Source organism: Sus scrofa, chromosome 14 (genome assembly GCF_054392235.1).
Source record: "Sus scrofa isolate SSC_HxYL_T2T_F1_AM1 chromosome 14, Sscrofa_HxYL_maternal_Yorkshire_Landrace_v2.0, whole genome shotgun sequence".
Lineage (NCBI taxonomy): Eukaryota > Metazoa > Chordata > Mammalia > Artiodactyla > Suidae > Sus > Sus scrofa.
Window position 1 is genome coordinate 148,526,919 of NC_139396.1, and position 19,787 is coordinate 148,546,705.

At 36.0% G+C, this 19,787-nt stretch overlaps 1 protein-coding gene across 9 annotated transcripts in view; it reads left to right on the forward strand.

The window, feature by feature from the left end:
- ATRNL1 (attractin like 1) overlaps positions 1–19,787 on the forward strand; it is a 770,027-nt gene that overhangs the window by 448,020 nt on the left and 302,220 nt on the right. The window lies entirely within an intron of this gene.

A 19,787-nucleotide genomic window follows, 5' to 3' on the forward strand; every position in this document is an offset into this window, starting at 1 on the left:
TTATTTTTTCATATTTTAATTACAACCTCCTTTCAAAATCGGATTTCAACTTGATCATATATGTAATCACTTGATGGGCTATGAGTAGTCTTCTGGGTTGGAATTATCATTAATTAAGAGAAACTATCATATTAATTATTTAAGAAATTTGTCAACAGAATAGAGAGCCTAGAAATAAACCCAGTCCTATATGATCAGCTAATCTTTGACAACGGTGCCAAACACCCTTGCAGAAAGAATGGTCTGTTCAAAAAATGATGTTGGGAAAACTAGATTATTCACATGGAAGAGGATGACATTGGACCCCTATCTTTCACCACTCACAAAAGCTAACTCAGAATAAGATTAAAAACTTGAATCGACCAAGGAGGAGGGGGAGGGAATGGGATGGACTGGGGAACTTGGGGTTAACAGATGCAGACTATTGCCTTTGGAATGGATTAGCAATGAGATCCTGCTGTGTAGCACTGGGAACTATGTCTAGTCACATGATGTAGCATGATAATGTGTGAAAATAGAATGTGTACATGTATGTATAACTGGGTCACCATTCTTTACAGTAGATAAATAAAAGGTGAAAAAAACACAAAACTTGAATCATATTCAAGACTTGAAACTCTGCAACTCCTAGAAGAAAACATCAGGGAAAAACTCCTTGACATTGGTTGACCTTGGCAGTTATTCTTTTTGGGTACGACACCGAAAGCACAGACGAAAAAGCAAAAATAAACAGGTGAGACTGGAGTTCCCGTCGTGGCGTAGCAGAAATGAATCCGACCTGGAACCTTGAGGTTTTGGGTTCAATCCCTGGCTTCACTCAGTGAGTCGAGGATCTGATGTTGCCATGAGCTGGGGTGTAGGTCACAGATGAGACTCGGATCCTGCATTGCTGTGGCTGTGGCATAGGCCGGCAGCTGTAGCTACGATTTGATCCCTAGCCTGGAAACCTCTATATGCTGCAAGTGTGGTCCTTAAAAGCCAAATTAAAGAAAAACAAAAAACAAGTGAGACTACGTCAAACTAAAGTTTCTACACAGCAAAGGAAACAACCAATGAAATGAAAAAAATTTGCAAACCATGTTTCTGATAAGGGTTAATATCTGTACAACTGAAAAGCAAAAACAAACCAAAAAACAAAACAAACAACCCGGCTAAAGAATAGGCAAAGGACTTGAATAAACATTTTTCCAAGGAACAAATCCAGTCAGCCACAAAAACGGAAAAGTTACTCAGTCATCAAGGAGTTGCAATGAGATACCTCCTCACACTTGTTAGGATGGCTGTGATCACAAAGGTGAGAGATAACAAGTGTTGTCATTGTCAGGGAAGTTGAGAAATGGGAACCCTTATGCTCTGTTGGCAGGAATATAGATAGAATGGTGCCAATGCTTCGGAAAACAGTACAGATGTCCTTCAAAAAATAACAACAGAACTACCATATGATCCAGTAACCCCACTTCTGGGTATATCTCTGAAGGAAATGAGTGTCTCCAAGAGTTATATGCACCCCCATGTATATTGCAACGTTACTCACAAAATCCATGATATGAAAGCAACTCAGTGTCCATTGATGTATGAACGGATGGAGAAATGTGGTGTATACACACAGTGGAATATTATTCAGTCTTAAAAAGGAAGGAAAACCTGCCATTTGCAACAACATAAAGAAAGAAAATTTTATGCTAAGTGAAATAAGACAGTCAAAGAAGGATAGGTACTGTATGATTTGGCTTATATGTTGAATTTAAATTATTCAGACTCAGAGAATCAGAGAATAGAATGGTGGTTCCCAGCGGCTGGAGCGGGGTGGAGGGGGGAAGAAATGGGGAATTATTTTCAAAGAGTATAAAGCCTATTTTATGCAAGATAAATTATTTCCAGAGATGTGCTCTACAACATAGTACCTATATTTAAAAATGTGATATTGTACACTTTAAAGTATGTTAAGAGGATAGCTCTGATCTTAATTGTTCTTACCAAAATACACACGCACACACACAAATACAAGGAAAATTTTAGAGATGATGGATGTGTTTAGTACTTTGGTTATAGTGATTCTGTTGTGGGTTTTTTTTGGTTTGTTTCGTTTTGAAAAAATTATTTACTTTTTTTCCAAATACCTATAATGAGTATATCCATATGTCCAAACTCATCACTATATATATATATATATACACATTAAGTGTGCACTTTTTGTATATCAGTTATAACTCAGTAAAACTAAAAAAAGTGCATCATCTGTGTCTGGTATTCAGACATTTCAAAATCAGTGAGTTTAGCAAGATCACAGGATACAAGGCCAATATATAAAATCAAGGGTATTTGTAAATACTGCCAATAAACAGTGAGAAAGTAAAATAAATTTGAAAGGTGACATTTACATTATCTCCAAAAACATGAAATATTTAAGTAATATTTAATAAACTATGTGCTGAGAAATACAAAACACTGTTGAAATAAATCAAAAACCTAACTAAATGGAGAAACCTACTTCTCTCATGGATTGGAAGAATCAATATTGTTAAGATTTTAGTAGTTCTCAGATGGACCTGTAGATGTAATGTAATCCTAATCAAAATTCCAGTATATTTCTAATATAAATTGATAAGGTGATTCTAAAATGTGTATGGAAATGCGAGGGAACTGAAATAGCCTAAACAATCTTGAGGAAGTACCGAGTTGGAGGATCCACAGCACTTGACTTCAGAGCTATTCTTTTTTTTTTTTTTTGTCTTTTTGCCATTTTCTTGGGCCGCTCTCGCAGCATATGGAGGTTCCCAGGCTAGGGGTCGAATTGGAGCTGTAGCCACCAGCCTACACCACAGCCACAGCAATGCAGGATCCGAGCCGCGTCTGCAACCTACACCACAGCTCACGGCAACGCCGGATCGTTAACCCACTGAGCAAGGGCAGGGACCGAACCCGCAACCTCATGGTTCCTAGTCGGATTCGTCAACCACTGCGCCACGACGGGAACTCCTTCAGAGCTATTCTTAAGCAGTTTTTCTCAGCAGGGGACTGTTTTGCACCCCTAGGGAAAGGGACCATTTGGCAATGTCTGAAGATGTTTTGGGTCTCATAACTGGGACCCTACTACTGGCATTGAGTGGATAGAAGCTAGAGATAATGATAAACATTTACAATGCACAGTACAGCTCAAAGAAAGAATTATCCAGCCCAAAGGAAGAATTATCCAGCCCAAAATATCAACATTGGTAAGGTTGAGAACTCCCCCCTCTAAAGCTGGCACTGGTGAAAAGACATATACATAGATCAATGGAATATATATATATATATATACATATATATAGTCAATTGATTTTCAACCAAGATGAAAAGCTATCTCAATAGAGAATGCATAGACTCTTTATCAAACAGTGTTGGAACAATTGGATATCAGTATGCAGAAGGAATAAATAAACCTCGACCCATACTTCACATTCATATGCCAAAATGAACTCAAAATTGATTACAAACCTAAATTTACAACATAAACCCATAAAATATCTAAAATAAAATAGAAGAAAATTCTTTGTGACCTAGGTTAGGTAAAGGTTTGTTAGCTAATATATCAAACTCATGATAAATTTGACTTACTAAATAAATATGAAAAACAAACCATAGCACGGAGAAAATGTTTGTAAAGTACAAACCTGACAGAGAACTTGTATCAAAAATGTGCAGAGCATTCTCAAAATGCAAGAGAACAATGCAATTTTAAGTTTTTTAAAATAATTTTTTGGGCCACAGCATGCAGAAGTTTCACGTGGAGTCTCAGTTTTCAGACTTGAACCCAGCCACAGTGGTGAAAGCACCAAGTCCCAACCGCTAAACCACCAGGAAACTCCCTGCAATTTTTAAAATATGCGAAAGATTTGAACATTCAGTTCAGCAAAGGAGATATATGGGTGCCCATGAAAAGATACTCATTATCCTTAGTCTTAGGTAATGTAAATTAAGATAATAATATAATTCTATTGCTACTCCTGCTACCATTACTATTACTGTATTACTATTATGACTATTATTACTACTACAGACACAAAAACAACAATCAAAACAAAAGCCTTAACTATACCAGAGAAGATTGCAGAACCACTAGAACTACTCCCAAACACTGCTGTTGAGAATGCAAAGTCCTATGTTCACTTAAGACAGTTTTTAATATACGTAAACATGTACATACCATATGTCATAATAATCCCATTCCTTCATATTTACCCAAAATGAGGACTTGAGTGCACACAAAAGCTGTATATGAATATTTATAGTAACTATTCAAAACGACAAAACATGGAAACAATCCAAATGTTTATTACCTGGTAAACATATGAACAAAGTGGTCTCTCCACGTAATTGAATGCTACTTAGTACTGAGAAAAAACAAAATTACTGATGTAACTGCATGGTTGAATCTCAAATGCATTGTGCTAAGTGAAGGAAGTGAAACTCAGTAAGCTCAGAAGGTCCCATTTGATTCTATTTATATGAAATCTGGAAAACACAAATTATAGAGGAAAAAGTAAATCAGTAATTTCCAGGGCCTCATCATAAGGAAAGAAGGGGATTAGCTTAAAAAGGGAGAGGGGGCATGAGAGCATGTTTTGATGATGAAATTGTTCAATGCCTTGATTATAGTGATTGTTATACAATTGTATACATTTGTCAAAACTCATAAAAATGTAATTTAGGGAGTTCCCTGGTTGTCTAGTGGTTAGAACTCGGTGCTTTCACTGCTGTGGCCTGGGTTCAATCCCTGGTCTGTAAACTGAGATCCTGCTGCACACTTACAGCCAGAACAAACAAACGAAGCTCCCTATAACTTAAGGGTGAACTTTACAGTATGTAAGCTCTACCTCAAAATATCTGACCCCCAAATTTTAAGAATAGTAACAAAAATAAGACCTGTCCCAATGTCTTCTGTTCAATACAGATAAAATTGAAATATGTAAATAAATAATACGTTTGCTTTTCTTTCCAACTACATGTTTGTGCCTCTGGATTTTCTTCATATTTTTCAACCAAAATTGTGTGCCGTAACACATTGAAAGCAGAAGCATATATGAGAATTCAGTCATCTTCTATTAAGCTAGACTGAAAGATTTGCAAACATAAAACAATGCCACTCTTCTCACAGACTTTTAGTTTTGTTAATGTTTTCATTAAAATGCATTACTTTTGCTATTTCAAATGAATGTTTTTTCAAATGCTTAGGTTTTATTTCTAATATTAAATAAATTTTATTTCTAATGTTAAATTTCTTTTTTGGGGGGGCAGGGGGGGACGACTGCACCTACGGCATGTGGAAGTTCCCAGGCCAGGGATCGAACCCCGTGCCACAGCAGTGACAATGCAGAATCGTTAACCCGCGGTGCCACAAGGGAACTCCCTCTGGGTTCTTCACACCATGAACAGCAGGCTTTTTCCTTAGTTGTCTTTTTTTTTTTTTTTTTTTTTTTTTTTTTTTTTGCCATTTCTTGGGCCGCTCCCTCGGCATATGGGAGGTTCCCAAGCTAGGGGTCGAATCAGAGCTGTAGCTGCCAGCCTACACCAGAGCCACAGCAACGCAGGATCCGAGCCACGTCTGCAACCTACACCACAGCTCACGGCAACCCCGGATCGTTAACCCGCTGAGCAAGGGCAAGGATCGAACCCGCAACCTCATGGTTCCTAATCGGATTCGTTAACCACTGCGCCCCTAATGTTAAATTTCTAATATGGTAAATTTGTAGCCATGGTCCACAAAAATCAAAAGCTTTGGGAGATCCTTAATATATTTTAAGAGGGAAAAGGAGTCCTCAGACCAAAACGTTTGAGAACTAATGCTTGAGAAAGGGAAACACTTAACAATTTGCAAAGAAACATATGTCCTGAATGGCAAGGAACAGAGCTGCTGAGCATTCTGAACTAATCACTTTAAAACTGTTTTGTGATATAGAAATAAACTCTTTTGTTCATTAATCATTTCTGTTGCTTTGTTATAACAGCCAAACTGAACTAGTGTAACAACCATGAGCCACCCATTATTCCAAACACTGCTGTATTCTTGCATTTAATTCACACAACAATATTGTGCGTAAACATTTTAAGCACATTTTTTTACACTTAAAGGAAATAAATCTCAAAGAGATAAAGTATCTTTGCTCAGAGTCATCTATACAAAAATTTTCATATTCGGGTTTTATTCCAAACCCAGTATACTTTCATCACGTAGTATACAGGCTTGGAGGCAGACAGACCTGGATTCATATCCTTGTCTAACCATCTACTACTTTTAAGATTTGATGGCTTTTAAATGACACTTGCGTAGTACCTAGTGCGGCGTGCTATGAGAATTTTCAAATGAATGAATGTCAAATTTGGCCCAAGGTAAATCCTAAATGAATGTTAACTATTAGTATGCCTCAATGCCTCTCCTCATCCATACTGAGCAGGATTTCATGGCAATTAGAAAACTGTGTGTACGGTGCTTGAAAGCAACGTGTAGGGCAAACAATGAGTGGTAACTGTCATTATCATTCTGCATTTGCTGTGCAGGATTATTTGAGGAAAGCTTTGTTCTAGTAAGCTCATTCTTAAAATCTCTTTCAGTGCCCAGCATTTTATCTAAAATTTCTGGTGACACACTCACACTTCTGAACTAGGTATTTGCAAAACAAGAATCAGATATTATCACTTCTGACATTATATCTCAGCTGAGTTTAGAGAATATATGGTCGGTGACACTATCTGAGGTGTCAAGAAATTTGCCTCATCCCTCAAGCCTAATGGACAGGCTGAATAATTTATTCTTCCAAGAGACTCTATAAAACCCTTAAGATTTTTATTGCTTATTGTGTTTTCCATGTTCAACAGCGGGAGGGTATATGGCCAGCTTGTTCATTCACATTTCCAAGAGACCTTATACCTTAAGTGAGAAACTATATGCATTCTCTGTTTAAACCTGTAGTTTTTTCATCAGAGGGAAAAAAATGTATTAATGTAAAACTCTGTGCCTCTAGGAGGAAGTCATCCAAAAAGTAATACCGTGAAATATTTTCTCCATCCCTTGTTCCTCATCCTACACGGTTCCCACTTCATTCCTAGTGGTTTCCGCTAGGAAATATATGTATACATATACTTCCAGAGATTTTTCCTTTTTTATGCAGTTCAAGCACCACAGGATTTGCTAAGAATTTTGGCATGTAACCAACTGGATTCTTGCCACGAACATTAAGAAGCAAAGACCTCTGTCATACCATGTGGATCCATAGTATGTCTGCTGGGAGACTTGACAACAGCAGCCGTTAGAAACATGCTCTGAAAGTTTATCTAGCAGTTTTATTTCTTGTGTTTGTTTCTGCCAGTGATTCAGGGTGGAATTAGCCTGAAGTTGTTATTGAACTGTTCTTGAAGTCCCACTCCTTTCCTGCCACCCAACCCAATTGTGTTGGACGTAGAAGTGGAAGAGCAACGGTGGTGAAGATGAACACAGACATGTTTTAGTCCTTGGCATCTCAAGGCAAAATTGGTCCTTGAAATCAGATTTCTGCCTTCAGATCCCATGTTCTTTTGTCTGTATTCTGCTCCAGCCCATGTATTCTCCTTTGTATGTTTTTTCAAACTTTTAACTTGCATGATAATGCACTTAAGCCCAGAGAATATTGGAAGTTATGGAAGACTTTTAAAGGGGATGATTTTATTTTTTTATTTTTATTTATTTATTTATTTTTGTCTTTTTGTCTCTTATAGGGCCGCACCTGCGGCATATGGAGGTTCCCAGGCTAGGGGTCTAATTGGAGCTGTAGCCTCCGGCCTATGCCAGAGCCACAGCAACGCGGGATCCAAACCACATCTGCGACCTATACCACAGCTCATGGCAACGTCAGATCCTTAACCCACTGAGTGAGGCCATGGATCGAACCTGCAACCTCATGGTTCCTAGTCAGATTTGTTAACCACTGAGTCACGTGGGAACTCCGAGATGAATTTATTAAATGGGTCTCAGAGTTATACTTATTTTAAGGAACAGATATAATTTTATTATAATGCTCCTTTAAAATTATATGTTGATGCCTTATAATAATGGATGCTATAGCGTGAAAATTAGTCTCCATCATATCGGCTTTGGGCCTTTCATTAGATAATATAGAAATGCTAATTTTAGTAATGAATTTATTTCCTGGACCAGTTTAAAGTAGGTGCTCCTGCCAGTAACCTATTTGCCTCCATATAGTGAGTCAAGGACCTCTTTCTACCCCCTAGGTCTTCCAGTGAGCAGAATAGTAAATATTTAGTGAAGTCACAGCTACTTCTTAAAAAATATGTTACACATCCACATCTGCTGTATTTCATTTGTGTAAAATAGTAATAAACTGCCTTAAAAGAGTATTTCCAACCACAGATGGATAGCTAGTCATCTCTGGCGCATATTTTCTTAAGGTATTTATTGCTTTAGGTATTGTCTCATTACGTGGCCCTGTAATTTCATACATTAGCAGGTTTTGTGAAATTTTGAAACAGAATTTTAAATTTTATTTTAATTCAGTGGAGTGGCCAAATACCAACCACCACACTTTGTGTGGAACATTTACATGTAAGTTCTTATAGTCAGTGCACAGAATATTTCTAGAGTGAAAATTAGATCTGCATTTGCTTCTAGGTGTGACCTTGGGAAATCATTTAATCTCTCTGAGCCTGTGTTTCCTCATCCATAAATTGAGGAGTTGTGCTCTCCGAAGGTCCTTTCAGTGTTAAAATTCTATGATATTTAAGTAATGCAAATTTTGAAAGTTGGTGGGTGACTTTTCAATTATTTATTTGTCACTTTAATTTAAATGAAATATAATGTCATTATCATTTTAAGTCACTAGTCCTCATTGACAGAGTAAATTTTGGTATTTGTATTTATTCATGCCTAGTTAAATTTAACAGTAACATGAAATAAATGATTACCTGTTTGGATATAATTTCATAATAAGGCCTCTGAAGGTCGTTTGAAATACTGCACTAATTAATGTTTTATTTCCAGCCTTCCTTAATTATTCTAGCCAGATGGTCCTTTATTTATGTTATTGCTAGAGGTTTCCAGCTGAGGTTGTTTGATTGTTGAAGAAAAATATGTGATGGCACCATAAGATAACTGTAATTGAATTGTTAGGTATGTTAGAGCATTTGAGCCTTCTGTCCCTGTTCTATCCACATCTGGGAAATAAGTTTGTTAACAAAGCACTTTGACACCTCATCTGATGCTTGAGTGAGATTCTGAGCTGTGCAGAAGGAATTCAAATGGGAAAATGACTCTGCATTTTATTATTTAAAAAAAAAACGCACTTTGCAAATATCTCTCCGTGCAAAATTCATTTTGTGGATGATTAAAAAAAACCTTTACAATAAGTACACTTTTAAGGACATGATCTGTTTTCCAATGTCCTAATAACTTCAGGAATAAGCTGTTCCATTAAGGTCAAATTTAAAATTTGTGCAGATTAACCACCATTTAGGAAGCAGTTAAATGGAATTTTTATGGCATAGAACTTCAAAAGTCTAAATGAATTATCAGCTGAATAGATAGTCCAATAAAAGAAACAGACTTAAAGTGGAAGATAAAAGTGATAAAGTGACAGTAAATTAGAGAATAGGACTAAAAGCTCTATTGTTAAAGAGAACAACAATAGACCTCCTGAATTATCTGTGTTTCTTTAGAAAGTATCTCTTCTCCTTCTTTCACTTGTGAGTTTTAGAATTACTAAATAAATTAATAGCATTTGAGCTGGAAGCTTCTCTCAGCCAAGTTAGGTAGGAATCCTTATTAACATGGCCATTGGCGACTTAACGCTGGACGATTTTCTTCCAGGCGGACGCGATTTCATTATTATAGTACTTCAGCTGTGCACATGCAGAATAAATCAGTTCAGTGACCTTCATCACAATATGTTCAAAGACTTTGAGGCCTTAGTGTCTGCAGAGTAGATATAATTGGACATTTATTTTCCAAACAGGCTGGTCGTTCAGTCTGTGTGCTGTTTGTTCACATCATGGAGGTTTTGCTCGTCTTGTCTTTGTTTATCATGATTTAGATATAAATAAAATTTTATTGGTCCGAAGACTGTTTCCTTTACATCAGGTTACTGTCTGAATATAACATACTCAATAGGTATGTATCATTAATTACTAAAGAAGCATCAAATCTGGGAGATAATCTGATATTTAATGACATGAGTGAAGCAAAACACGTAACTCCCAGTAGAATATACATACATGCACACACACATATGTTTGCTTGAATAGGAAAATTTACCAGGTGGATTTAAAAAGATTTTTAAAGAAACCAGAGAGGAAAATAGAAGGTAAAGGGATTGGAATGCTGCTTTTTCTTTTAAAATTTCTTCTGTACTTTTTCTTTCTTTTTCCAGTAAAAAGTAAGTGACACACTTAAGTCAGCCATCTTAAAAGCACTAAATGCTGCTTCATAAGAGAGAAAAGCTTACTAAAATGTTTGAATTTATTACTATTATTATAACTATTAACTTGTCCTTATTGTTGCCATTTAGTTTATTGATTATTCCAACTTGGATAGATTCTCTCCGAAGTAGTCTTTTTGGACCAGTAACCTAAGTCAGTCTCCTAATGTATAACCTTGAGCACATTTCAATTTGACTTTATGGAATGTGTGGTGTTAAGAATAACTGCTCGTGCTGCGATAAGTGGACTTACCTCTAGGCAGAACAAGAATCAGTTTTAAGTGTTCTCTTGGGTTGCATGAAGAAACACTTACTTACCCACAAGCCCTAGCTTCAGCTATTGGCCACCACCTAGTTCATAAGGGGAAGACCAGTGTTCCCAAAGTCAGCATGAATTAAAACAAAAGTTTGAAAAGATGACCAAAGCATTCACGAAAGTCATACAGATTATGAGAAATTAGAGAGGAGGGGCTTTTACATAAGCATCTTGCTAGGAAGTATTAAATGTACTTCTATAGGGAATCATAAGACGATGAAATGGTACCTTTGACCAATTTGCTGTAATTATTTACTTTGAAGTTGACTTTTTTTTTTTTTTTTTTTTTTTTGTCTTTTGTCTTTTTTGTCTTTTGTTGTTGTTGTTGCTATTTCTTGGGCCGCTCCCGCGGCATATGGAGGTTCCCAGGCTAGGGGTTGAATCGGAGCTGTAGCCACCGGCCTACGCCAGAGGCACAGCAACGCAGGATCCGAGCCGCATCTGCAACCTACACCACAGCTCACGGCAACGCCGGGCCGGATCGTTAACCCACTGAGCAAGGGCAGGGACCGAACCTGCAACCTCACGGTTCCTAGTCGGATTCGTCAACCACTGCGCCACGACAGGAACTCCTGAAGTTGACTTTTAAAGTTCCTTTGTTATTTGTCAATGGTTGGTTAATACTGAAGTGACCTTTCTTCTGTATAGCAACAGTGTGTAAATTCTGTATATGCAACATGAAATTGGCCAACCCAGTGATACTAGCAGGAAGCAGACACTTCAGCTATCTACCATTGTGGTCATGAAGACTGTAGTTTTTCTTGATTAAAAACGTTGTAAGACAGGTTGTAGGAACTTATTTTCAATGCACTCAGGGACCATCTTGTGAACAAGTTTGTTATAGATTTTAAAATATTTATGTTACAAAGCAGAACCCTAAATAATTGTTAGTAAAGAACAACTCTTTGCACTTTTTGCCCTTTATATAATTTTACATATTTTCATAGCTTTAAAGACAGCATTTCTCTTTTCAAAAGTACCTTCCAGAAATCGTTTGTGGTTTTACCTATAGACTAAAGAGAGAGATATTTCTCTTTTGTATTTTTCTCATTATATATTTGAGGTGATAAAATCATTCATCATTCTCAATGACTGGAAAACAATTCACCAAATGTCATGTGAGCTAAATGCCAGTTTCCTAGAAATATTTGTACTGACCAACAATATTAGGTTCTGATGGGCATTTTATCTCTAGAACACCAGTAACATTCTGTTTCCCCATCTATTTATGAAATATACTTGCCCAGTGCAAGTAAACATGGACAGTTGGCTTGTAGAATGCAGGAAGTATTTAGAAGAACCAGAATGATGGAAACATGTGTATAACCACTCCTGTTAATTGACAGTAAAATGTCATTTTTTAAAGGGCAAAACCTTAAAAAAGCAGCATACTCAGGTCTCATATAATCTCAGAGCATCAGAATGAGAATATACTACCCTGCATACATCTTTTGTGACCTAGAGTAAATAAATAGTAAATATTTGTAATGGTTACATTGTTATAACTGACTATTCCATTACATTTTATTAAGTCAAAAAATTAGAAAAGAAATCTTTGCTGTCTGTCAAAGTTTTATTTCAACAAACATGGACTTTTTTCTAAGTTTATCTTATTTTCTACATCAGTTTTGGGTTTTTATTATAGATGAATTATTATAAGTTTATCGTGAATGTAGATTTCCCTTCAGTTTAGTGAAATGGAAAAGTCTGTTTTTATCAATTTAAATATATAGTTTCTAATTAAAAACTAGAGCTGAAGCCTTAGTAGTAGTCACTTTTAAAATAATAGTTTATACTTGTCACTGTAGATAATAATTATAACACTAAAACTATAAACACTAAATCAATAGGTAATCTAATAAATGCAAGTAACTGAAAAAAACACATTTAGCTCATAAAGAAAACGCTTCAGATTTATGACTTTGAAAGCTTTCATGTGCTTTTATTTTTGTGCTCTGATATGTGACTTTTCAAAAATGTTATACTGGCTAATTACAAGTATGCTTTTATATTTGTGGCTATGCACATATAAGCAGTCATCTGAAATTATTGCGTTGATTTATTTTGCCCATTAGTGCCTCCTTGTGGCTTGCTGTAGGAAATGCATATCAATCTGCATCAAATAAAAGGCACTACGTGGTATGATCATGGTCATCGTTATCTCCCTAAGGTGGATCTTTCAAAATGAATTCTTCCCCAAATTCTCCCTAAACCACACTGACTTTGCCCTGAATCCACCATGATTTCTCTTTCCAGATCTGTCCACAACTTTTGCCCCTCTGTTTAGGAAGTTTACTAACTCTTCCATTACTCAAAAGTGGTCTTCATCCTCAAACAACAGTAATACCCACATCCTTGTGACCGGCCGTGTCGTTATTTCCCTTTTGTCCTAAGGCAGCCTGCACTGACCCGTATTGGGTCAGGCTTGTCAGGCTGTTATTAGAATTGCCTGTTTACTCATCTCTCTCCCGCTTCTCTAAGTTCCTGTTGGCTAAGATAATGTCTTTTTATTTTATTTTATTATTTTTATTTTTTGTCTTTTTGCCATTTCTTGGGCCGCTCCCACGGCATATGGAGGTTCCCAGGCTAGGGGTCCAATCGGAGCTGTAGATGCCGGATTGTTAACCCGCTGAGCAAGGGCAGGGATCGAACCCGCAACCTCATGGTTCCTAGTCGGATTCGTTAACCACTGCGCCACGACGGAAACGCCCAGATAATGTCTTTTTAAATCTTTATACCTCCACAACAATATAGCACATTACTTGGCACGTAGCCCACACTAAATAAATGTTAGTTTTATTAATGTTCATGAAAAAAAAATTATTCATGGGGTCTACCTACACATGCAGTCTTAAATGTGCCTAGGTCACATCACTTTATGTATTCTTTCTACGTTTAGATAATGTATCTTGAATGCTAATATTAAATATGATTATCTCTGGTTTCTCTTGTGAGACCATGAAATAGCCCTCCATATTTGTCCCTGTAAATCTGTTTATCCTCAGAACTGAATGCAGTCTATGCAGTTTGAAACATTCTATTCATTATTGACATTTTGTCAAAACAGGGGATGTTTTCCAGTCTTTTGCACAGGCAAGAGATTGGCATTGCTGTTGTAGAAAGAATGGAAATCTGTGGATGTCTAATAAATCTGCTTCTCACTCCTATCATTCTCATTTTCTCCTTGACTAGTTTAAAATATTACCTGGAAACTAGTTGTTTAACTGTTTATAGCTGCATTTTCAGTTTTTTCAGTGAAATTTTTAATTCCTTGAAGTAAAAGACTTTTATGTAGCTCTTAGCATGGTGCTTTATATGTATATGTTCATGTTTAAGTAAGTGTCAATAGTAGACAGGAAATTGAATAATTTTCATTATTGCTTCAAACAAGATGTATTGGACTTAAGAGGAGCACAGATTCTTTGGCATTATTCAAAACGCTAAGTGACTTTATGTCCTCTTCCTTTGAATTAGAGTGAGGTCTCTGATGGCTTTGTCTTCTTGTTCAGTGTGGAAATGACACCATGCCAGTTCCTAGTCCCAGGCCTTAACAAATGGGTATCTTCTACTTGTCTCATAGAACACTTGTGCTTAGAGTATTCAGGGTGCGTCAGCTACCATGTAGGAAAGTGGCTTCCCTGAGACCTCCACGTTGTGGATAGAAGGAAAGTGAAGGAATAAAAAGGAGAGAAGTAAAAACAGAGAGAGAGAGAGAAGCATTAAGATAAGAGATATATAACTAAAAAGCCATCGTGGAAGTGGATTTTTCATCCCCAGTCTCCCAGGTGACACAGTATGACTCAGGAGATGAACCACATATCCAAATTCTTCCAAATTTCTCATTCACAAAGTTGTGAATTAAGCATTTGTATGGTCTATTAATATACAATAGATCATTCGAACAAAGGCATTGACATGGAAGCTTAATATAGTTTAATCTCTACTTCATGAATAATAAGTATAAAAATATATTATTTTCAAGGCCATTATTTTATTTTATTGAAAGCTTTTTAAAGAATCCTGAAAACATCCTTATTAAATAACTTAAAAACAATGGATCATGAGTTATATTTTAATTATCTTTTGCAACTGTCATTTTCTTTTTTTTTTTTTCTTTTTTTTTTTACAGCCGCACCCATAGCATATGGAGGTTCCCAGGCTAGGAGTCTTAATTGGAGCTATAGCTGCCGACCTACACCACAGCTCACGGCAATGCCGGATTCTTAACCCACTTAGCAAGGCCAGGCATTGAACACACAACCTCGTGGATCCTAATGGGATTCATTTCCACTGTGCTTCAGTGGGAACTCCAACAACTGTCGTTTGTCGCCAAAAGTTTCTTTTCATGGGAGTTCCCTTGTGCACAGCAGTTTAGGGATTTGTGTTGTCCTGCAATGCGTGGGTCACACTGCTATGGAATGGGATTGATCCTTGGCCCCGGAGCCTCTACATGCTGCAAGTGCAGCCAAAAAAAAAAGCTTATTTTTATATATTAATAAATTTTTCAAATTATGCTTTTATTATTTAAATATTGGGATGAAAAATATTTGTGGTGTCTTATAGAATAAAACTTCAGAGGATACAGTGGACTCCAAGGTGACTGTTTCATCCTATGATAATTTATCTCTTCTGAATTTTGTAAATACTTTCTTTGATTTGCATGTTTAGAGGCTGAATTTTCCACCTCTCTGGCAAACCCAACCCATGTACGTGGGAGCAAGACGAGGACAACAAACTAATACAAATTGCCAGGAGTCCAAATTGACTAGCGTTCTTTCCATTATATTAATGTTTAAAACTTAAAAATGATGAGGCAGTGTGAGTTAAGAAAAACTCAGTTTTCTTACCCTGAGAGTGATCATGTTGGTAAAAGGAACAGGAATATTTTAGCTGTCAGGCTTAGTGCATTTTCTTTCATTTACAACTAAAGTCCTTTGCCTTGTGATTTTATCCTTTGTCTACTACAAAAATTCCTCCCCAAATTCCTCTTTAGACCATCCACTAAGTAGGGAAATAAGCCTGACCGTATGTACTGCTGCTGCTAAATGCTATTTATTTGCACATGGGCTTTCTCATGATTTTATTAGCCTAAGTCAGGAACTGCAGTGACCAGGAGAGGCGGGAATAGCACGTCTCCTGTTTGGTTTTAGCTTCCTGCTGTACTTGTCGATCTCTGGTGGTGTTATTAGCTCATGTCACTTTTGTCCTTCCAGGAATTTAAATCAGTAATTCTCAACTTCATGCTGTAATAACTATTTTGTAGCGTCCTCTTTATTAGCATGGGATGAAACTTACTACCAATATAACGTATCAATACATGATTTTGCAAAGCGATAAGATGCCTTAATGCGAGACATAAAAGGAACGTGATTTATGAAAAAATCAGTATGTATTTAATATGTTTGTATTTGTCTATGATATAAGACATAGTGAAACTGTCAGATGCTTTCATCTGTTCATGGAATTACCGCAAGTAGGACAGCTACTGATGCTGACAGATAGAAGTTTGTTGTATGGTGACTCATCCAGAAGAGCAGCATTGTAGTATAGCGATGCGATTTTCTGAAAGGGTGAACAGTTCATGGTAAAGTTGAGAACAAAGCAGAGGACAGTTTTCCCTTAACACACGCAGAAGTTGGATTCCTGGAAACTTCATTGTTAATCACTGTGCAAAACGTACTTAGTGTTTATATTAGAATGTAGTGATGTGTTGGGCTTAGATAATAATAGACGGGTGCTTGCTAAGGCATTTGAATATAGTGCAGGAATCAGGACAGCTCCTGGTGGGGGGATATCTTGTGCATTGAAGGGCCTTTAGAATCTCTGGCTTCTGCCCATTAAATGCCAGCCCAGCCATTTCTCCCAGGGAGTGTAACAGTTCTCACTTTGACACATGTCTGACAAATTTCCATTACACCCTTACGAATAGCACTTCCACCAATTAAGAACTTCTTTAACACTCTCTTTTTTTTTCATCATCTCTGTTTATACCCTAACATCTTGCTGACAGCACATGCTTCATAAATTCTCTGATTGTAACACATATAATTTCTCCTAACTAAACATAACACAAAATGTGACCAAACGTATGTAATGGCATAATTATAACCTTCTCTGTATGACATCTCTTACCAAATAATTCTCTCTATATAAATCTTGACAAATTTATTAACTTTAATAATACACCTTTTAACTAATATTACTAATAATATTTTTCATGATTTTTTAATTTTTTCTATCATGGCTGGTTTACAGTGTTCTGTAAATTTGCTACTGTACAGCAAGGTGACCCAGTCACACATACATATATATACATTCTTTTTCTCACATTATCATGCTCCATCATAAGTGACTAGATATAGTCCCCAGTGCTCTACATCAGGATCCCATTGCTTATCTATTCCAAAGGCAATAGTTTGCATCTATTAACCCCAAATTTCCAGTCCATCCCACTCCCTCTGCCTCCCCTGTGGCAACCACAAGTCTGTTCTCCAAGTCCATGATTTTCTTTTCTGTGGAAAGGTTCATTTGTGCCGTATAATATTAACAATAATATTTTATATTATAACCCCATTCGTGCAAGACCAAATTATATGGGAGAGGTGAGAATTGGTAATGTAGTTTTAGAAGTCCTCAATATAAGGTACTCCTTGAAGTGAAGGAGATTAAGATGGAGCAGCTAAGGAGGCAAATCAGAAGAATGTGATGGTGTTGCATGCCAAGCAAAGGACATTTTAAAATTCTTTGAGAAGGTGAAGTAAGGACTGGGAAGGGATCAAGGAAATTAACAAGTTTGACAAAAAATAAAAATAAAAAAACCTTGATACATCAAGGCATGTACTTGAATGGAGGTGTCTTAGGGAGGTGGGAACAGGCAATAGGGAGAGGATAGGTTCAGGAAAAGGAGAATAATCAATAGGTTTGGATTCTTGGGAAGGTAGGTGATGAACAATATTAATTATAATTTATATTGTTCTTTCTTTCTAGCCTGAGCCCTGAAAAGACAGAAGCTGTACATTTCTTTTTATCTTCAGCATGTAAAACATTACCCAGGGAATACTAGGATCCTTCTATATTTTAGTCGAAGTAAGGAGGGAGCAATGGCCTGCTAAGAGCGTTAATTTACCCTGGAACTTGTCAAAGATCCTGGGCCAAGACTTTCATTACACCCCACCTTTAAAAATTGTCAAATGTGTGTTCCTTATATATTTTAACTATAGAAACATTTTTAAATTATCCATCTCAGACATTAAATAACAGTTTTAATAATTTTGAATCGGTATTAAGTGTATAATTTCAGTGCTCTTGTAATATGCACTAAATGAAAAAAAAAAAGGTGTTGAATGTGAGAAATGAGTAAAACCAATACGGTTAAACTTAATAAAATACAAATTGAAGAACCTGCATTATTTCCACAGTAATATCAGTGAGAAATGTGACAAAGACTTCTTCGATATATAGTTTCCAATAGTAAGAGTAAGAAGATTATGTGCAGACAGCTTTTGTTTTCTCGGCCCTGTATCTCACCTGTTCTTTTTTATTGATTGATTCCATTTCAAGAGACTCAAGTCTGTTTACATTAAATTAGACTGTATCCCAGCCACATGGCTTTCTATCATACTAAAATTTCAAATTTAATAAGTGATCAAGAGTTGTCTAGATTCTGTAATAAAAAATCATGATACAGGTCATGGATCTTGGCTATGATGACTCAATTAAAATGAAATTTCATCTGGTTATATTGGTGGTAGTTGGATGTTGTTTTGGTGGGAGTGTGATGTATATAATCTTTGCATCCAATTGTCATATTTTCTTTCTGAGGTGTATTGCATAATCACATAGTCTTAAAAATGCATTATATTTTGAAGATGCTATGGATTTTGAAGATTCGGGGATTTATGAATTTAGATGCTATCACTCATGATAGAATTTCAAAACCCAAAGTACAGTTTTTTTTTAAATGATAGACGGTAAATCTCAACTATATGAACATTTCAAGGGTAGAATTTAAAAATTGACTGTAACTTGATTTTCTCTTATCATAAAAATAATATTTCAAATAAGACAAAAAAGATTTTACCAAAAATCTTTTTTAAGGGAAAAAGAAAATAGTTGACATATGCTTGACATTAGCTGATGAAAATTAGATTAATTTCTATTAACACTTAATAGTAAACATGGAAAGTGTTAAATGAAGAAATGTATACTGTTTTCTTTTCTGAAAAGTGATTAATTATGATGCAAATTAAAATCTAGTACATTTTTATACTGATTGTCTCTTTGTTGCATTGTTAGTATTTATCAGGGTCTGTATGCTTTATGTATAGCATCTCATTTAATCTACACAATTCCATGAACAGTTATTATTACCATTTTACTAATGAGCCAACTGAAGTTCAGAGAGTTTGGACTAACTTGATATGATCACACACTAGTAACTAGGTAAAACAAGATCAAATCTGAGTTAGGCTGATTTGGAAGCCAGTGCTCTTGAACCACTGTGATGTGCCATCTACATATATATATCATAATCTTGGCAGTTTGTAACATTTGTGTTATACTTTACTATTTAGATAATCATAATATAATTTTATTTTTTATCTTTTTAATGTATTAGAATATTCATATAGTACGTATCATTATGCCCTGAATAGAACTAGGCATTATAGTTTTCAAAATGTATGACAAACTGTCTACTCTTAAAGAATATTCAATCTAGGTAGACAAGATGACATATATGAATAAATTAATTAGTGAATAGTATAGTCCAGAGTGATGCTATATATTATCATATAATGGTATAATATGCAAAAATATGTTTGTAAATTACATGGGAGTTTTAAAGTAAAATTCTATAGGAGTTTTAAAAAAGAGTTTGATGACATGTCATTAGGAGAGCTTTCTGGAGATAATGAGAACAAGCATTAATGGATGTTAAATAGTTGATATGGATACACAAAATGGGCTTGCTGAGATCCACCTGCTTTAGGACTAAAGTTCCTCTAAAACAGAGTAGTACTATTCATTTT